We start from the raw sequence: 18,345 nt of genomic DNA on the forward strand, positions 1-18,345 counted from the left end.
TGTGATTGAGTATAAACTCTATGGCTTCCAGTACAAACTGGCTTTGTTTGTCTGGAAGGCTTACGTCTCACTGTAACACCTGCCGTATGGCATTGATTCCTGTGGTGTGTGGAATATTAGAGTACAGGGATGAAACGTCTAGTGTGTCCCAGGTGTAGGATTCCTTCCATTCGATGTCCTTGAGAAGGGTGATGAGGCTGGCTGAGTTCTTTAGGTATGATGGTAATTGTGTGACGTATTTTTGAAGCAGAATGTCGATATACACTCGTGGCCAAAAGTTTTGAGAATTACATAAATATTGGAAATTGGAAAAGTTGCTGCTTAAGTTTTTATAATAGCAATTTGAATATACTCCAGAATGTTATGAAGAGTGATCAGATGAATTGCATAGTCCTTCTTTGCCATGAAAATTAACTTAATCCCCAAAAAAACTTTCCACTGCATTCCATTGCTGTCATTAAAGGACCTGCTGAGATCATTTCAGTAATCGTCTTGTTAACTCAGGTGAGAATGTTGACGAGCACAAGGCTGGAGATCATTATGTCAGGCTGATTGGGTTAAAATGGCAGACTTGACATATTAAAAGGAGGGTGATGCTTGAAATCATTGTTCTTACATTGTTAACCATGGTGACCTGCAAAGAAACGCGTGCAGCCACCATTGCGTTGCATAAAAATGGCTTCACAGGCAAGGATATTGTGGCTACTAAGATTGCACCTCAATCAACAATTTATAGGATCATCAAGAACTTCAAGGAAAGAGGTTCAATTCTTATTAAGAAGGCTTCAGGGCGTCCAAGAAAGTCCAGCAAGCGCCAGGATCTTCTCCTAAAGAGGATTCAGCTGCGGGATCGGAGTGCCACCAGTGCAGAGCTTGCTCAGGAATGGCAGCAGGCAGGTGTGAGCGCATCTGCACGCACAGTGAGGCGAAGACTTTTGGAAGATGGCCTGGTGTCAAGAAGGGCAGCAAAGAAGCCACTTCTCTCCAAAAAAAACATCAGGGACGGATTGATCTTCTGCAGAAAGTATGGTGAATGGACTGCTGAGGACTGGGGCAAAGTCATATTCTCCGATGAAGCCTCTTTCCGATTGTTTGGGGCATCTGGAAAAAGGCTTGTCTGGAGAAGAAAAGGTGATCGCTACCATCAGTCCTGTGTCATGCCAACAGTAAAGCATCCTGAGACCATTCATGTGTGGGGTTGCTTCTCATTCAAGGGAGTGGGCTCACTCACAATTTTGCCCAAAAACACAGCCATGAATAAAGAATGGTACCAAAACACCCTCCAACAGCAACTTCTTCCAACAATCCAACAACATTTTGGTGAAGAACAATGCATTTTCCAGCACGATGGAGCACCGTGCCATAAGGCAAAAGTGATAACTAAGTGGCTCGGGGACCAAAACGTTGACATTTTGGGTCCATGGCCTGGAAACTCCCCAGATCTTAATCCCATTGAGAACTTGTGGTCAATCCTCAAGAGGCGGGTGGACAAACTTAAACCCACTAATTCTGACAAACTCCAAGAAGTGATTATGAAAGAATGGGTTGCTATCAGTCAGGAATTGGCCCAGAAGTTGATTGAGAGCATGCCCAGTCGAATTGCAGAGGTCCTGAAAAAGAAGGGCCAACACTGCAAATACTGACTCTTTGCATAAATGTCATGTAATTGTCGATAAAAGCCTTTGAAACGTATGACGTGCGTGTAATTATATTTCACTACATCACAGAAACAACTGAAACAAAGATCTAAAAGCAGTTTAGCAGCAAACTTTGTGAAAACTAATATTTTTGTCATTCTCAAAACTTTTGGCCATGACTGTAGTGGGATAGGTTGCATGTTAAAGAGGAAATTCCGGAAATGATAGGTCTTCCTGGTGGATTGGTGATGGATTTGTGAATTTTTGGTAGATGATAGAATAGTGCTAGATTCGGATGGTCTATTGTGATATAATCTTTTTCTTTTTTGGATAGTGTTCTTTCTATTTCGGCTGCTTTCAAGAGTGCTGTTAGTTTCTTGGCGTCTTCCCTTAGTGGGTTTTCTGCTAGAATTATATAGTACTCCTTATCGCTTAATATCTTGTAGGCTTCTTCCAGGTAGCATTTCTTATCCTGGATCACAATGCCACCCCCCTTGTCAGCATTCCTGATGACAAGCGACTTATTGGCCATAAGGTTTTTTAGGGCGGTTTTTTCATCTTTGTTGAGGTTGTTGGGGATTTTCAGGCCTCTATTTATGGTTCTGAGGTCTTTCGCGACCAGGGCCGAGAATGCTTCTATTTGGCTCCCCCTGTGGTGTGTGGGGTTGAATGTGGATTTGGGTTTAAACCCAGTATTGATGGCTTCAGGGCTCCCAGCGGACTGAGAGATTCCATTGTCTGTTGTTACCTGTGGTGGAATCTTTGGTCTTGACGCTTGGATTTCGAAGTGTCTGGTTAGTGTCAGTTTGCGGATGTAGGTGTTGAGGTCAACAAACAGTTCGAATTCGTCAAATTTACTGGTGGGGCAGAACGATAGGCCTTTCTGTAGTAGGCCAGTTTCCGCTTTGGTAAGTGCGTGTGACGAGAGATTAAAGATTCTGACTAATGTGTCCTCTTGTTCCTCTTTGGACTTACCTTGTGTGTCTCTGTTTTTGGGGATGTTGGTGGTCTTGTTTGTTCTTGTTCTTCCTCCTCGTCGTCCACGTCTGAGCTTATATGTCTTTTGGTTCCCCTGTTGGGGGCAGGATGAAAGTAGTCTGTGATCACCATGGTCCCTGATGGTTGCCGTAAGGCATAGGTTGCTTCCGGGGTCAGGGCCCCGGGTAAGGGTAAAAAAGATTGGTGACTAATGTGTTCAGTGATGTACTGGTCACTGGTGTTATGGATGGTGATGAGGGAGTCTTCAAATTGGACAGACAGATTTTTATCACTTGGCTCGTGTTGTGTGTCAGGTGCTTGAGTGACATGAGCAGATTTATGGGTGTTGGTGTCTGGTGGTGCCTGTGTTGGGGGTGCTGCACTGAATGTGGTTGGGGAAAACAATAGATGATTGGTGGGTAAGTGGTTTGTTTCTATTGGAGGGGACCTAAGGTGGTGGTTCTTTGGAGTGAACCATTGGTTGATGGATGGTCCCAGCTTTTGAGGTTCTGGGTCGAAGGATGTTGGGTGGACAAAGGTGGCAATCATCGGGGTTGGATTGGGCATGTGGGTGCCGGAGTTGGAATTGTGGGGTTGGTTGGGTATATTGGACCCCTTGTGGGGTTTCCATCTGTTGCTGTTGATGAATGTGTTCCTTTGGTGGTATTTTTTGGGAGCGGTGGTGGTGTGGTGGTTTGGACGTGTGTGTCTATGTATGCGATTAGGTAGATGTCTGCCAGAGTGGGAAGTCCTGGGGGGGTCGGTTGTAGATTGGTGGGGACGTGTGGGGGACCGCGCCTCGATGTGTACTGGTGTTGTAGGGGGGTGCAAGGCAGGTTGCTGCTCGCTTCGCAATTTGGATTCCTCCGGGGGTCTGACTTATTAAGCCAGAATTTGATGTTGTCTGTGCGGAAGTCAATCCTATCTCTATTTAGTTTGGAGGATTTGGTTTCGATTACTTCTTTTTCATGTTGGAGGACCCTTGAGGTGATTAGTCTGTCATATTTGATGAAATCATTATGTGTTGCGTACTGGGCTAGGAGGGCCACTTTTTCGTCTATTTTTGTTTTCAGGGTGTCACATAATTTTTTGCGTTTGGTGTGAAGCATGTCAAGCATACCCCTAGCACATGATAGCATGTATATGTCCCATTCTTTGGAAAAAATTGGATCATTTTCAAAACTGCTTCTAATACTCAGTCTTAGGCCTCTGGGTACGAGATCTTTTAGGTAAATTTCCAGTAACATCCAGTCCATATGGTGTTGGATCTCTTTCTTCAGAAGTTTTTCCAAGCCAAAAAATAGTTGGAGTAGGTCTCTGGTATCGATTTCTGTTTCCGTAGGGGAATCTTCGGATGGTGGTGGTAGAAATTCGTGGCTGGCGTTCGTCCACGTTAGGACCAGTTTCGTGCGTTGTTGGATTCTCTGGAGGCAGTAATCCATAGTTGCGGACGCCCAATTTCACTTGGTTTGTCTGCTATGTATGTCTCGGTGAACCTAGAGCCGCCGTATGCCCAGGCCAACCTTGTTGGCCTTAGTCCTGAGGTTTTCAGGAATATACAGCTAATTTGGCGAGATAAACGGGAAACAAGGCGCTCATAGGGTAGTAGTTTCTGGTAGATAGTGTTAGATAGAGTACTGTATCAGTAATTACACTCATCTTCTGGTGTTTGTGCTTGTGTCAGCACAACATTTGCAAAGGCGGGGGGGAGTAAAAATTCGATCCAGATGAGGTATGCTGCCGGTATCTTTCTCAATCCTTGGAGTCGCCAGTACTCCAGAGGAGTGATATAGAATGCTGTAAAAGGGCTGTGTACTAGCTTGTACACACTGTGATACCTTTTGGCGCAAAACCACAATAGCGAAAGTCGTCTTTTTAGAAATATTTATTTGTTCAGGTGACAACGCGTTTCGGAGTAAAAATACTCCTTTATCAAGTCTAAAAGAAACAGTAGTATGTGAAGTGATGGTATCAGAAAATAATACATAAGGATAAAACATAACGAAAAACAATATATATATATATATATATATATATATATATATATAGATATATACACATATATATACACTGCTCAAAAAAATAAAGGGAACACAAAAATAACACATCCTAGATCTGAATAAATTAAATATTCTTCTGAAATACTTTGTTCTTTACATAGTTGAATGTGCTGACAACAAAATCACACAAAAAAAAAATATGGAAATCAAATTTTTTAACCCACGGAGGTCTGGATTTGGAGTCACCCTCAAAATTAAAGTGGAAAAACACACTATAGGCTGATCCAACTTTGATGTAATGTCCTTAAAACAAGTCAAAATGAGGCTCAGTAGTGTGTGTGGCCTCCACGTGCCTGTATGACCTCCCTACAACGCCTGTGCATGCTCCTGATGAGGTGGCGGACGGTCTCCTGAGGGATCTCCTCCCAGACCTGGACTAAAGCATCTGCCAACTCCTGGACAGTCTGTGGTGCAACGTGACGTTGGTGGATAGAGCGAGACATGATGTCCCAGATGTGCTCAATTGGATTCAGGTCTGGGGAACGGGCGGGCCAGTCCATAGCATCAATGCCTTCGTCTTGCAGGAACTGCTGACACACTCCAGCCACATGAGGTCTAGCATTGTCTTGCATTAGGAGGAACCCAGGGCCAACCGCACCAGCATATGGTCTCACAAGGGGTCTGAGGATCTCATCTCGGTACCTAATGGCAGTCAGGCTACCTCTGGCGAGCACATGGAGGGCTGTGCGGCCCTCCAAAGAAATGCCACCCCACACCATTACTGACCCAATGCCAAACCGGTCATGCTGGAGGATGTTGCAGGCAGCAGAACGTTCTCCACGGCGTCTCCAGACTCTGTCACGTCTGTCACATGTGCTCAGTTTGAACCTGCTTTCATCTGTGAAGAGCACAGGGCGCCAGTGGCGAATTTGCCAATCTTGGTGTTTTCTGGCAAATTTCAAATGTCCTGCACGGTGTTGGGCTGTAAGCACAACCCCCACCTGTGGACGTTGGGCCCTCATATCACCCTCATGGAGTCTGTTTCTGACCGTTTGAGCAGAAACATGCACATTTGTGGCCTGCTGGAGGTCATTTTGCAGGGCTCTGGCAGTGCTCCTCCTGTTCCTCCTTGCACAAAGGCGGAGGTAGCGGTCCTGCTGCTGGGTTGTTGCTCTCCTACGGCCTCCTCCACGTCTCCTGATGTGCTGGCCTGTCTCTTGGTAGCGCCTCCATGCTCTGGACACTACGCTGACAGACAAAGCAAACCTTCTTGCCACAGCTCGCATTGATGTGCCATGCTGGATAAGCTGCACTACCTGAGCCACTTGTGTGGGTTGTAGACTCCGTCTCATGCTACCACTAGAGTGAAAGCACCGCCAGCATGCAAAAGTGACCAAAACATCAGCCAGGAAGCATAGGAACTGAGAAGTTGTCAGGTCACTACCTGCAGAACCACTCCTTTATTGGGGGTGTCTTGCTAATTGCCTATAATTTCCACCTGTTGTCTATCCCATTTGCACAACAGCATGTGAAATTGATTGTCACTCAGTGTTGCTTCCTAAGTCTACAGTTTGATTTCACAGAAGTGTGATTGACTTGGAGTTACATTGTGTTGTTTAAGTGTTCCCTTTATTTTTTTGAGCAGTGTATATAGGTATGTAAATGACAATAATAGCAGATCATAATAATAATAGATCAGATAGATGTGGGATTAAAATTTGCTTCCTATTCCGCATGCGGGTGTGTGTGTGTGTGCGTATACATATGACTCATCACCACCCAAGGGACCACTGACGGCATACCTGGCCCACTGTCATCTTTCAAATAAAAGTACATCTGTGGTTAGCCCAATCGCAACTGGAGCAATAATACAATCAATTATGAACCCCCTGACAGTTGCACCCATAGTCACAGCTTTATTCTATTATTATTTTTTATTCTTTATTTTTAGTTTTTAATCATAATATTATAATATTATATTAGTCCATCCGTTCTCTCTGTACTTAGGCCACCACGTCAACCACGGCTTCCTCTTGCATTTTTAATTTTTTACCGTATATTTTATACCACAAATTTTAATCCCACATCTATCTGATCTATTATTATTATGATCTGCTATTATTGTCATTTACATACCTATATATATATGTGTATATATATATATATATATATAGTCTTTCGTTATGTTTTATCCTTATGTATTATTTTCTGATACCATCACTTCACATACTACTGTTTCTTTTAGACTTGATAAAGGAGTATTTTTACTCCGAAACGCGTTGTCACCTGAACAAATAAATATTTCTAAAAAGACGACTTTCACTATTGTGGTTTTGCGCCAAAAGGTATCACAGTGTGTACAAGCTAGTACACAGCCCTTTTACAGCATCAGTCAGTAGCTGGAAGCAGTGTAGCACTGCAGTGGGGAAGCGGCAACAGGCCGTGCTGAAACTAATTTGCTCAGGTACCATGCCTAGCCCACGTCTTCAACTTAGTGGTTCAGCGGTTTCTCAAAACCTACCCCAATTTGCCTGAGCTACTGGTGAAGGTGCGCCGTGTGTGTGCCCATTTCCGAAAGTCATCTACAGCTGCTGCCGGTCTGGCAATGCTGCAGCAGCGCTTGCAATTGCCAGCTCACCGACTGTTGTGCGACTTGAGCATGCGCTGGAACTCCATGTTCTACATGTTGGCCAGGCTTTGTGAGCAGCAGAGGGCAGTTGTGGAATACCAGCTGCAACATGGTCATCACCTTTTCAGTGAGCTTCCACTTTTCACAAGCGACGAGTGGGCATGGATGTCTGACCTCTGTGAGGTTTTACGCAACTTTGAATCAACACAGATGGTGAGCGGAAATGCCGCTATTATCAGCGCAACCATCCCACTTCTGGGTCTACTGAAACGCTCTCTGCTCACAATGAAGGCGGATGCTTTGCATGTGGAAGAGGTGAAAATGGGGAAAGACAGTACACAGGGTGATAGCCAGACCACCCTCAGTTCGTCTTCTTAGCGATAATTGGATGAGGAGGAGTAGGAGATGGTTGCCTTTGCTACAGAAGGTAGTACCCATAGCAGGTTTATTCCATCTGTTCAGCGTGGATGGGCCGAAGAGTAGAAAGAGGATGAGGAGATTAAGAGTCATCCTCCTGATATGGACAGCGAAGTTTTGTCTGTTGGGACTCTGGCACACATGGCTGACTTTGTTATGCTGCCTTTCCTGTGATCCTTGCGTTATACACATTTTGGACAACATCGATTACTGGTTGTTTACCCTTCTCGACCCCCGCTACAAAGAGAACTTTTCATCTCTCATTCCTGTGGTGGAGAGGACTAGCAAAATGGTGCAATACCAGAATGTACTTGTGGAAAAATTGCTCCTAAAAATTTCCAGCTGACAACGCTGGCGGCAGAGTACATAGTTCCTTGGGTAACCGAGGAGAGGAGATGAGCGGAACACACAGCAGTTCCAACAGAGGCAGGGCAACACTCTCCAAGGCCTGGGACAGTTTCATGAAACCCCACCAGCACCCGCACCCTGATGAGCGGCCTATTGTCACAAGGAGGGAAAAGTTTTGGAAGATGGTGAAGGAGTACGTAGCAGAACGTGTCAGCGTCCTCTGTGCCTTACAACTATTGGGTGTCCAAGCTGGACACATGGCACGAACTGGCGCTCTACACCTTGGAGGTGCTGGCCTGCCCTGCCGCCATCGTTTTGTCAGAGCGGGTATTTAGTGCTGCTGGTGGCATAATAACTGATAAGCGCATCCACCTGTCAACTAAAAATGCTGACAGGTTGACTCTTATCAAAATAAACAAGGCCTGGATTGCCCCTGACTTCTCTACTCCCCCAGAGGAAAGCGGCTGAACATAAAAGCACTTTAAATGTGGCTTTTATGGTGTATTAAATTACACTGTATTTACATGCACCCCTTCCACCTCGAAAAGGGTATATGGTTCAATCTTCTTTTTCTCATCCTCCTCCTCCTCCTCCATCATATCAACATGCTTATTAGGCTGCCCTCGCTCCTAATGTTTTAGAGGGTCAGCTCAGCAGCAGACCCTCACCCCTAATGTTTTAGAGGGTCAGCTCAGCAGCAGACCCTCACCCCTAATGTTTTAGATGGTCAGATCAGCAGCAGGCCCTCACCCTTAATGTTTTAGATGGTCAGATCAGCAGCAGGCCCTCACCCCTAATGTTTTAGAGGGTCACCAGCAGGCCCTCACCCCTAATGTTTTTGAGGGTCACCAGCAGGCCATCAATCATGATTTTTCAAGGGTGTGTATGATGCCATTCTATGTGTAATAAACGGTGTATTGGAGTGCCGGCTCCTTGTAATTTTTGGCAGCCCTTTCACTTAGTGCATAGGCTGTATGAGTGTAGGAGTCCCACTACCTGAACAATTGTACCACAATGTGAATGAGGCCCTCCTTTATGTGATATATAGATTGTATCGGAGTGCCTCTTCCTTGTAATTTTTGGCAGCACTAAATCGATTTTACCTTCTGTTTTGTGCGTATTATTTTCAGTCTGTAAAAGTGGTGTACTATTAGGACAGCATCGCTCCCTGCTGCGACCTGGGAGTCCAATATGCATCCAGACATCCTCCTCATGCTGTTCCCAAACAATTTCAGTGCTGTTTCCATCAATTTCTGACCTTTTCCTGTGAACCAAACACCCTCCCCTCTTAAGAGCAGAGGGTGCCTGGTTTAATGCTCTGGTTCTCCCATTGACTTCCATTGTGCTCTGATGCTCTGTAGAGCACCCGAGCATCCCAAAGTGTTCTACTTGAGCACCAGAGCACCCGAGCACTTTGGTGCTCGATCAACAGTACTGACTACTATGCACTCCTGGGAGATGCTGGTGCTTGACTTTCACATGGGATAAGCTGCTGCCCACCCACAGATTTTAAAGAAACAAAAAGCTGTAAAGAGCTGAGTGGTTTTTCGTGAGCAAAATAAATAAATAAATAAATAAAAATATATATATATACATATATACACACACACAGTGGATATAAAAGTCTACATACCCCTGTTAAAATGTCAGGTTTCTGTGATGTAAAAAGATTAGACAAAGATAAATCATTTCAGAACTATTTCCACCTTTAATGTGACCTATAAACTGTACCACTCAATTGAAAAACAAACTGAAATCTTTTAGGTGGAGGGAAGAAAACAAAAAAAAAACTAAAATAATGTGGTTGCATAATTATGCACACCCTCTTATAACTGGGGATGTACCTGTGTTCAGAATTAAGCAATCACATTCAAAATCATGTTAAATAGGAGTCAGCATACACCTGCCATCATTTAAAGTGCCTATGATTAACCCCAAATAAAGTTCAGCTGCTCTAGTTGGTCTTTCCTGAAATTTTCTTAATCGCATCCCACAGCAAAAGCCATGGTCCACAGACAGCTTCCAAAGCATCAGAGGGATCTCATTTTTAAAACGTATCAGTCAGACGAAGGGTACAAAAGAATTTCCAAGGCATTAGATATACCATGGAACACAGTGAAGACAGTCATCATCAAGTGGAGAAAATATGGCACAACAGTGACATTACCAAGAACTGGACGTCCCTCCAAAATTCATGAAAAGACGAGAGGAAAAGTGGTCTGGGAGGCTACAAAGAGGCCTACAGCAACATTAAAGGAGCTGCAGGAATATCTGGCAAGTACTGGCTGTGTGGTACATGTGACAACAATCTCCCATATTCTTCATATGTCTGGGTTATGTGGTAGAGTGGCTAGATGAAAGCCTTTTCTTACGAAGAAAAACATCTAAGCCAGGCTACATTTTGCAAAAACACATCTGAAGTCTCCCAAAAGCATGTGGGAAAAGGTGTTATGGTCTGATGAAACCAAGGTTGAACTTTTTGGCCATAATTCCAAAAGATATGTTTGGCGCAAAAACAACACTGCACATCACCAAAAGAACACCATACCCACAGTGAAGCATGGTGGTGGCAGCATCATGCTTTGGGGCTGTTTTTCTTCAGCTGGAACTGGTGCCTTAGTTAAGCTAGAGGGAATTATGAACAGTTTCAAATACCAGTCAATATTGGCACAAACCCTTCAGGCTTCTGCTAGAAAGCTGAACATGAAGAGGAACTTCTTTAAGCATGACAACGACCCAAAGCATACATCCAAATCAACAAAGGAATGGTTTGTCCTTCTGTGTCTGGTTCCTGGCGCCTCCTGGGTCCATTTGTGGCTGTTGGTGCCTGCCGGTGGCTGGGGGGGCTGTTTTCTCTCCTCTGGATGGTTCTTGCTGCCGCGTCCTGAGTGCTTCTTCCTGGTGGCAGGGCCTGGGCGACTGCATCTCTCTGTGATCCCCTCCAGTCCTCTCTTTAGTCCTTCGGCTCCCTCGATCCTGCTGGTCCTCCTGGTCGCGCTCCCCGTGCCTCCCGGTTGGGCTGATTGAAGGCTTGAAAAAACGAAGTCTGGTGAGATTGTTCCTCTACTGTATTTTTTGTCCATTAATGAACTAACCAACTAACTATTCATCTAACCATCTAAAGGACACTAATGTACTTTTTAAAATAAGAGGAAAAGGGAAAAAAACAAAAAAAAAAACAAAGGAAGGGGAAGGGAAAAGGAAAAAAAAAAAAAGAGAGAAAGGAGATAATTAAGAAAGAAGGAATGGCTCCAAAGGCCAGTAGGCGGTCTACGGACCTTTCTGGTCAGAAATCTGCCACTAAAGCCTATGAAGGAGCAAAAATAGACCAATTCCTGAGGTGCCCAAGGGTTAATAAGAGAGGCACGCAAAAGGATACAAGAACTACTACTAAAAAACCTGACAACCCTGAAATGTTCGAACTAGATTCACAAAAAGACTCCCGGTACCACCAAAGGGAGGAGGTTATAGAGAAAGAAGACGTTCTTGATACCAACCCCTCCCCATTAAAAGAGATATTAATGGCGGTTAAACAAAATGGCGACCTAATACAGGCCATTACATTCCAAATTGGGGCAATCCAAGCCGGTGTGAGGTTGATTAGAGATGATCTGTCTAAAATCCGAGAAAGAGTTGATAAAGTGGAGAGCTCGATGGCTACTATAAGAATGATTCCCAAAAAATTAATTTAGAGATGTCCACCTTGAAGTCATATTTTAATCTCCTTAAAAGAAAGGTGGTGGATCTGGAAGATAGATCACGGAGATATAATGTAAGAATCCTGGGTATTCCAGAGGGTGCGGAAGACAACAACCCTGCTCAACTTATACAGACGATGATTGTTCAAAATATTGGGAGGGAACATTTCTCGTCCCAACTTTTAGTAGAAAGAGCTCATCTTGTCCCAGGTGGCAAAGTCATCCCCGGGAGACAACCACGGACATTTCTTGCTAAAATGCTGATCTCAAGAGATAGAGATATGGTACTAAGAAGGGCGAGGGAATTTTCCCCCGTGTTATATGACGGAAACAGACTGACCTTTTTCCCAGACTTTTCAAAAGAAGTTAAAAAAAAGAGGCGTTTGTTTATTACTGTGAAAAAGACCTTAAGAGAAAGGGGCATTAAATATTCACTGATTTTTCCAGCCAAATTACGGATTATCTTCAATGATTCAACTCTCTTCTTTGATATGCCGGACAGAGCCGTGGACTGGCTTGAACAAAATAATATGTGATCTAAATGTCTAGGGCTTTGAGGAGAATAAGAGCTTGCAGATGACGTTCTTTATTTTCTCTCCTTTTGGTTAAATAACGGGGAGGTGCCGAGCAGGCGGGGCGGGGGGGGGGGAGGGATGGTCATAGGTGAGAGATCTGCTGCACTTGCGGTGGATTATGCGGTTTTGGGGGGGGGACTGGGAGGGACTGGGGGGGGGACTGGCTGCGATGCGTCTAGTGTGGGGAAGGTTGTTATCTTTTGTATTCCCTTTTTTATTTTTTTTATTTTTTTAATCTTTATGTTTAATGTCTATCAGAATTATTAACTGGAACGTTAGGGGTCTGGGAGCTAAAAGAAAGACAAGTGTTTTTTGACTGGATGCGCATACATCTTCCAGCAATTGTATGTTTGACTGAAACACACCTTACCGGGGAGACCTCCAGGTTGGCCACCAGGGGATGGGCTGCGGACACCTATTATTCTACCTTTTCCAGCCACTCCAGGGGAGTGACTGTTTTTGTTCATAGGACGATTGAATTTTTGTGCGAGGCATCATCTGTTGACCAACAGGGGAGATTTGTATTCTTGTATTGCAAACTGGTGGGGAAGATGTGTATTCTGGCCTTTGTCTATATTCCACCCCCTTTTTCCTTCTCAGTACTCAACTCCCTCTTAACATTTATGGACAAATGGCCAGAATGCCCTACACTGATTATTGGTGATTTCAATTGCGTAATTCATCCGGCGACAGATAGGGTTTCTATGGGGTCGAAGGAAGAGCTTCCGTCCAGGGAGCCTCACTACCAGTTTTGATCTAAAGAGAGGTACCCGCCAGGGCTGCCCATTAACTCCCCTACTATTCGATATTTATATTGAGCCCCTGGCGTTGGCCATTAGGCAAGATGCTCAAATCAAAAGGTTTGGAACATTAAGAGAGGAAGACCGTATTTCCCTATATGCGGAAGATGTCCTTTTTTTATAGATGATACAGAAATAAATGTTCCAAGAATTATACGTTTGGTTAAACTATTCGGTGAGGTATCAGGCCTAGATATAAATTGGTTAAAGACAACCCTGATGCCAATTGATCCTCTGCCGCAAAAAGAGCCCCTTCTAACTCAGCTAGACGTTGTTGACACCTTTCAATATCTGGGCATGACGATATCCCCCAAGGTTGAAAACCTTGTAGAACTCAATCTGATTCCGTTGATAACGAAAACCAGGGCAAAAGTAGGGATCTGGTTAAGACTCCCTTTATCTAGAACTGATCGAGTCTAGATGGTTAAGATGGTAATTCTACCTCAATTTCTCTATGTTCTTAGAAATATACCCATTTGGATAGAGGACAAATATTTTAAACTTTTGGAAAGAATAATTAATAACTTAGTTTGGGGAAGAAAACGAGTGAGACTCAAACTAGAATATCTATATAAGCCTCTGGAGTGTGGGGGCTTAAATCTCCCATACTTCAAAGGCTATTTTATGGCAGCTCAGTTATGGACGTGCAATGAATGGCCAAATAGTACATCTCTGAGCGGCCTAGTAAGAGCCTCTACGCACAACAATATATTTACGTTGTTAGAATCCGGGCTAATGATTAATAAAGAGTTGGGCTATAAAGAGACTATAAAATCACTTTTGAAAATGTGGGGTATCACTAGACGATGGTTGGGGTAAAAGGATCACTTATATTCACGCCTCTTTGGCACAATAAGCACTTACAGACCTTAGATGGTATAGCAACCGATCAATTCTGGCAAAAGAATGGGATTTTATACGTGGCACAGGTTGCTAAGAATAAAGAAATTAAGACGTTCGCGGAACTAACACATAGTGTACAGAACCTCTCATGGTTTAGGTACTTCCAGCTTCGCTCGGAACTTTCTAGCTTGGATGACAAATCACTATTGGAAATAGATACTTTGTCTCCATTAAATGAATGGTTAGGGAAGATATCACTAGGAAGGAAGATTTCAAATATATACAAACTACTAATTAAGTCACGTTTTTCTGAGACACAATCGCCAGGACAAAGGGCCTGGGAGATGTACTAATCCAAATGTACTTTCTCACAATTTTAATCACGTTCTAACACAGTTTAATATTTACCATAGACTGTACATTACTCCCACTTGGTTAAACAAATGTGGATTAAGAGTTACCTCCAAGTACCCTCATTGTGATAATGTAGGAGCGGACTATTTGCACATGATGTGGCTTTGCCCAGGTCTTGTAGCATATTGGAATGGTATTAAAAATCTTCTTATCCACAGATTAAAAATATGTATATCTCTTGACCCACAATTGTTTTTACTGAATGATCTGTCCACCCTAACTATCCATAAATACCAAAAGATTCTACTGGGTAGAATATTACTACTGGCCAGATTACTGATCAGTCGAAGTGGGTTTGCACGCCATACTCCAGAAGTAAATAACTGGATAAATCTGGTTAATAAGATCAAAAATTATGAACGGATTCTGTACAAGCACAGAGGCGGATTAGAAAAATGGAATAAGATATGGGAAGGTTGGAAGTTCTGATAGGCTTTTTTGCTGAATTTAACAAGGTGCTATTTTTTTTTTCTTTTTTTCCCCTTTCTTTCTCTTTCTTTCTTTTCGTTCCTCCTACTCTTCTCTCTTCCCTTCCCCCTACTCTGTTTGAAGGGGGAGGGGGAGGGAGGACAGTGGACGCATCGCAGGTGGGCGCCGGGGGATGGGGGGTAAAATTGGATTGGGGGAGAAAATGGAGTAAGCTAACTATACTAAATGCTAATTCTGTTTTGTGTATTTTTACTTCTTTGTATACTAATAAAGATGTTAAATTTAAAGGGATTCTGTCACCAGTTTTCAACCCTGTCAGCTAAACCTATGCTGCTGATCAGGGCCTCATCACGATTCCTAATGTGTGCTTATAAATGTCATCTGTGGGCTTATTTAGCTAAAAAAACAGCTTTTACTAACCTGTCAGTCAAACAAATAAGGTGCCCAAGGGGATGTGAAGCGATGCCAGGTGCCGGCCGCACCCGCCGCCGTTCGTGCCCAGCGCCGCCTTTCCGGACTTCTGCGCCGCCTCCTAATCCTATGTGCCGCCTCTCGCTCTCCCTCCCTCCCCCTTCTCCTGCTGTAAGATCTCGCGCATACAAGGGTTGAACAAAGTGCCGGCGCATGCGCACTTCGCTGTAAGAAGCCAAATGGAGAAGTCCGCACGGGCGCATCAGGCAGAGGCCTGTGCGCACGCGCGAGATCTTACAGCAGGAGGAGGGGGGAGGGAGGGAGAGCGAGAGGCGGCACAGAGGATTAGTAGGTGGCGCAGAAGTCTGGAAAGGGGGCGCTGGGCACGATTGGCGGCAGGTGCGGCCGGCACCTGGCATCGCTTCACATCCCCTTGGGCACCTTATTTGTTTGACTGACAGGTTAGTAAAAGCAGTTTTTTAGCTAACTAAGCCCACAGATGACATTTATAAGCACACATTAGGAATCGTGAAGACGCCCTTATCAGCAGCATATGTTTAGCTGACAGGGTTGAAAACTGGTGACAGAATCCCTTTAAAACAAAGGAATGGCTTCACCAGAAGAAGATTAAAGTTTTGGAATGGCCCAGCCAGAGCCCAGACCTGAATCTGTTTGAAAATCTGTGGGGTGATCTGAAGAGGACTGTGCACGGGAGATGACCTCGCAATCTGACAGATTTGGAGTCCTTTTGCAAAGAAGAGTGGGCAAATCTTGTCAAGTCAAAATGTGCCATGCTGATAGACCCATACCCAAAAAGACTGAGTGCTGTAATAAAATCAAAAGATGCTTAAACAAAGTATTAGTTTAAGGTTGTGCACACTTATGCAACCATATTATTTTATTTTTATATTTTTTCTTCCCTCTACCTAAAAGATTTCAGTTTGTTTTTCAATTGAGTGGTACAGTTTATAGGTCACATTAAAGGTGGAAAAAGTTCTGAAATGATTTATCTTTGTCTCATTTTTTTACATCACAGAAACCTGACATTTTAACAGGGGTGTGTAGACTTTTTATATCCACTGTATGTATATATATATATATATATATATATATATATATATATGCTGTCATGTGGCTCTGTTCTTGTCATAAATCCCCCAAAAATTGAATTCATAGTAATATAAGCCACAACAGTGGTTATTTTTTATGTATTAAAGGGTATTTTGGTTCAATGAATTGGGTCTACTTTGAAAGCATTATACAGGATTTACAAATGTCTAATATACTGTAATAAACGTTTTTGCACTGTTCTCTAATAATATATACTTACATCTTTTAGTCTCCCTCTGCCTTCCCTTAGTTACAACCTGTCTGCTCTCTCCTGCTGCTGTTCAATCATGCTCAGTTTCTCTGCTCTATGTCAAGTCCCAGCTCTGTCATTGAGCATTCTCTTATATCTGGTTGGGGCTTCTCTGCTGTGAACTTCCTGTCTAGTGAGAGAGGGAGCTGACCGCTGATTCCACTGGCATGTACAGACAAAACTCGAAAAATTAATGCAACTTAAAATTAGAATATTGTGAAAAGGTTCAATATTCTAGGCTCAAAGTGTCACACTCTAGTCAGCTAATTAATCCATACTCCCTGAGCAAAGGGTATCTGAGATTGTGACTTTGGGGTTTTCATAAGCTGTAAGCCATAATCATCCAAATAAAGTCTTGAAATATCTCGATTTGCATGTAATGAGTCTATCTCATATATTAGTTTCACTGTTTAAGTTGCATTACTGAAAAAAATGAACTTTGCATGATATTCAAATTTTTCGAGTTTCACCTGTAAGGGAGCTATGCTCTACATCACCTGAAATTGGCTTGCTGAATAATCCTGACATGTAAGTTTAGGCTTTGTTGTAGCTTTTTCTTTTTCCTTTTTAGCTTACCTGTATAGATCTTGTTCAGTATTCAAACTGTTTCAAACTTCTTTCTGTGTCTATGTCTTGATGATGGTATGTTTCTTCCTTTTACATGGCTGTCTCTCTGTATTTGTCTGTTTCTGTATTACTGTGTGTCTGTCAATTTGTCTGAGCCTGTTTGTCTGCAAATCTTACAGGTTTTTATGTTTTTCACTATGCATCACTCACTATTTTCCATTTCTCTCTGTATTTATTGTTCTGTTTTTCTCACAAACATCACAAGACAGAGGATGCGCTCCCCATTGTGTGTTTCAAGAAAGAGAAGCAGACCTGGAAGCATAATTTAAAAATAGTCACTTTAGAGGTCGAAATGTATCAGGTTAGTTTAAGTACACCACATACAAACCAACGTTACATTTTTGAAAAAAAGTTACATAACTGGAATTCCCCTTTAATGCTGTGCAACTACCATGCAACAGTTTTTGATGGTTGAACCTTTCATTTGATGCAGTCACGTAGCACATGTTTGAATCTGGGCATTATACAGACAAAAATGTGTCATCAAAAATTACTGTAGCTGATTACAAATATGTGAGGAATATAGACGTGGCAATAATAGTTGCATTAAAGGGGTGTTCCAGGCGAACAGTACTAATAAACTCATCAGATTGGTGGAGCTTCGACACCACCACTCCAACTTATCATCTGCAGCTGCCAGCACCAGAACTGACATTAAGAATGCAGCTGGCAACAGAGCCCAGCTGGGTTAATGCAGCTCAGGTCAACTAAATTTGTGCCAATAATTTCATTCCGAAATAATTTACAACAAAACATTGGGTTCATATCGGTGACGTTTATTTTTTGTTAAATTACAATGAATGTACAGCATGATAATGTTTTTGCATATGTATTTTCATAAAGTTTTAAAAGTCTTTTGTAATTGTATTCTATATTTTAATAACAATTTTATGACATTGAGGCATCATTTATTTTTATTCTTTAAAGATCAAAAATATACTCTTTCTCATCAAATAAAAGTCCCAAGTTTTCCTTCTGGCAACTATAAAAAGGGACAGTTTATAGTTAGACTGGCAAATTAGATAAATTCACAATAGAACCTGCATTCAGATTTTTCATGAGAATCCCTTTAATTATTTACAGTCACACATTGCTGAAAATTTAAAGTCTGCTTTTACATAACTTGGAAAAGAAAATATCACTATGATAATGTGGAGAAGATAGAACTGAAGAGATTTT

Source organism: Bufo bufo, chromosome 2, assembly GCF_905171765.1.
Source record: "Bufo bufo chromosome 2, aBufBuf1.1, whole genome shotgun sequence".
In the NCBI taxonomy this organism is placed as follows: domain Eukaryota; kingdom Metazoa; phylum Chordata; class Amphibia; order Anura; family Bufonidae; genus Bufo; species Bufo bufo.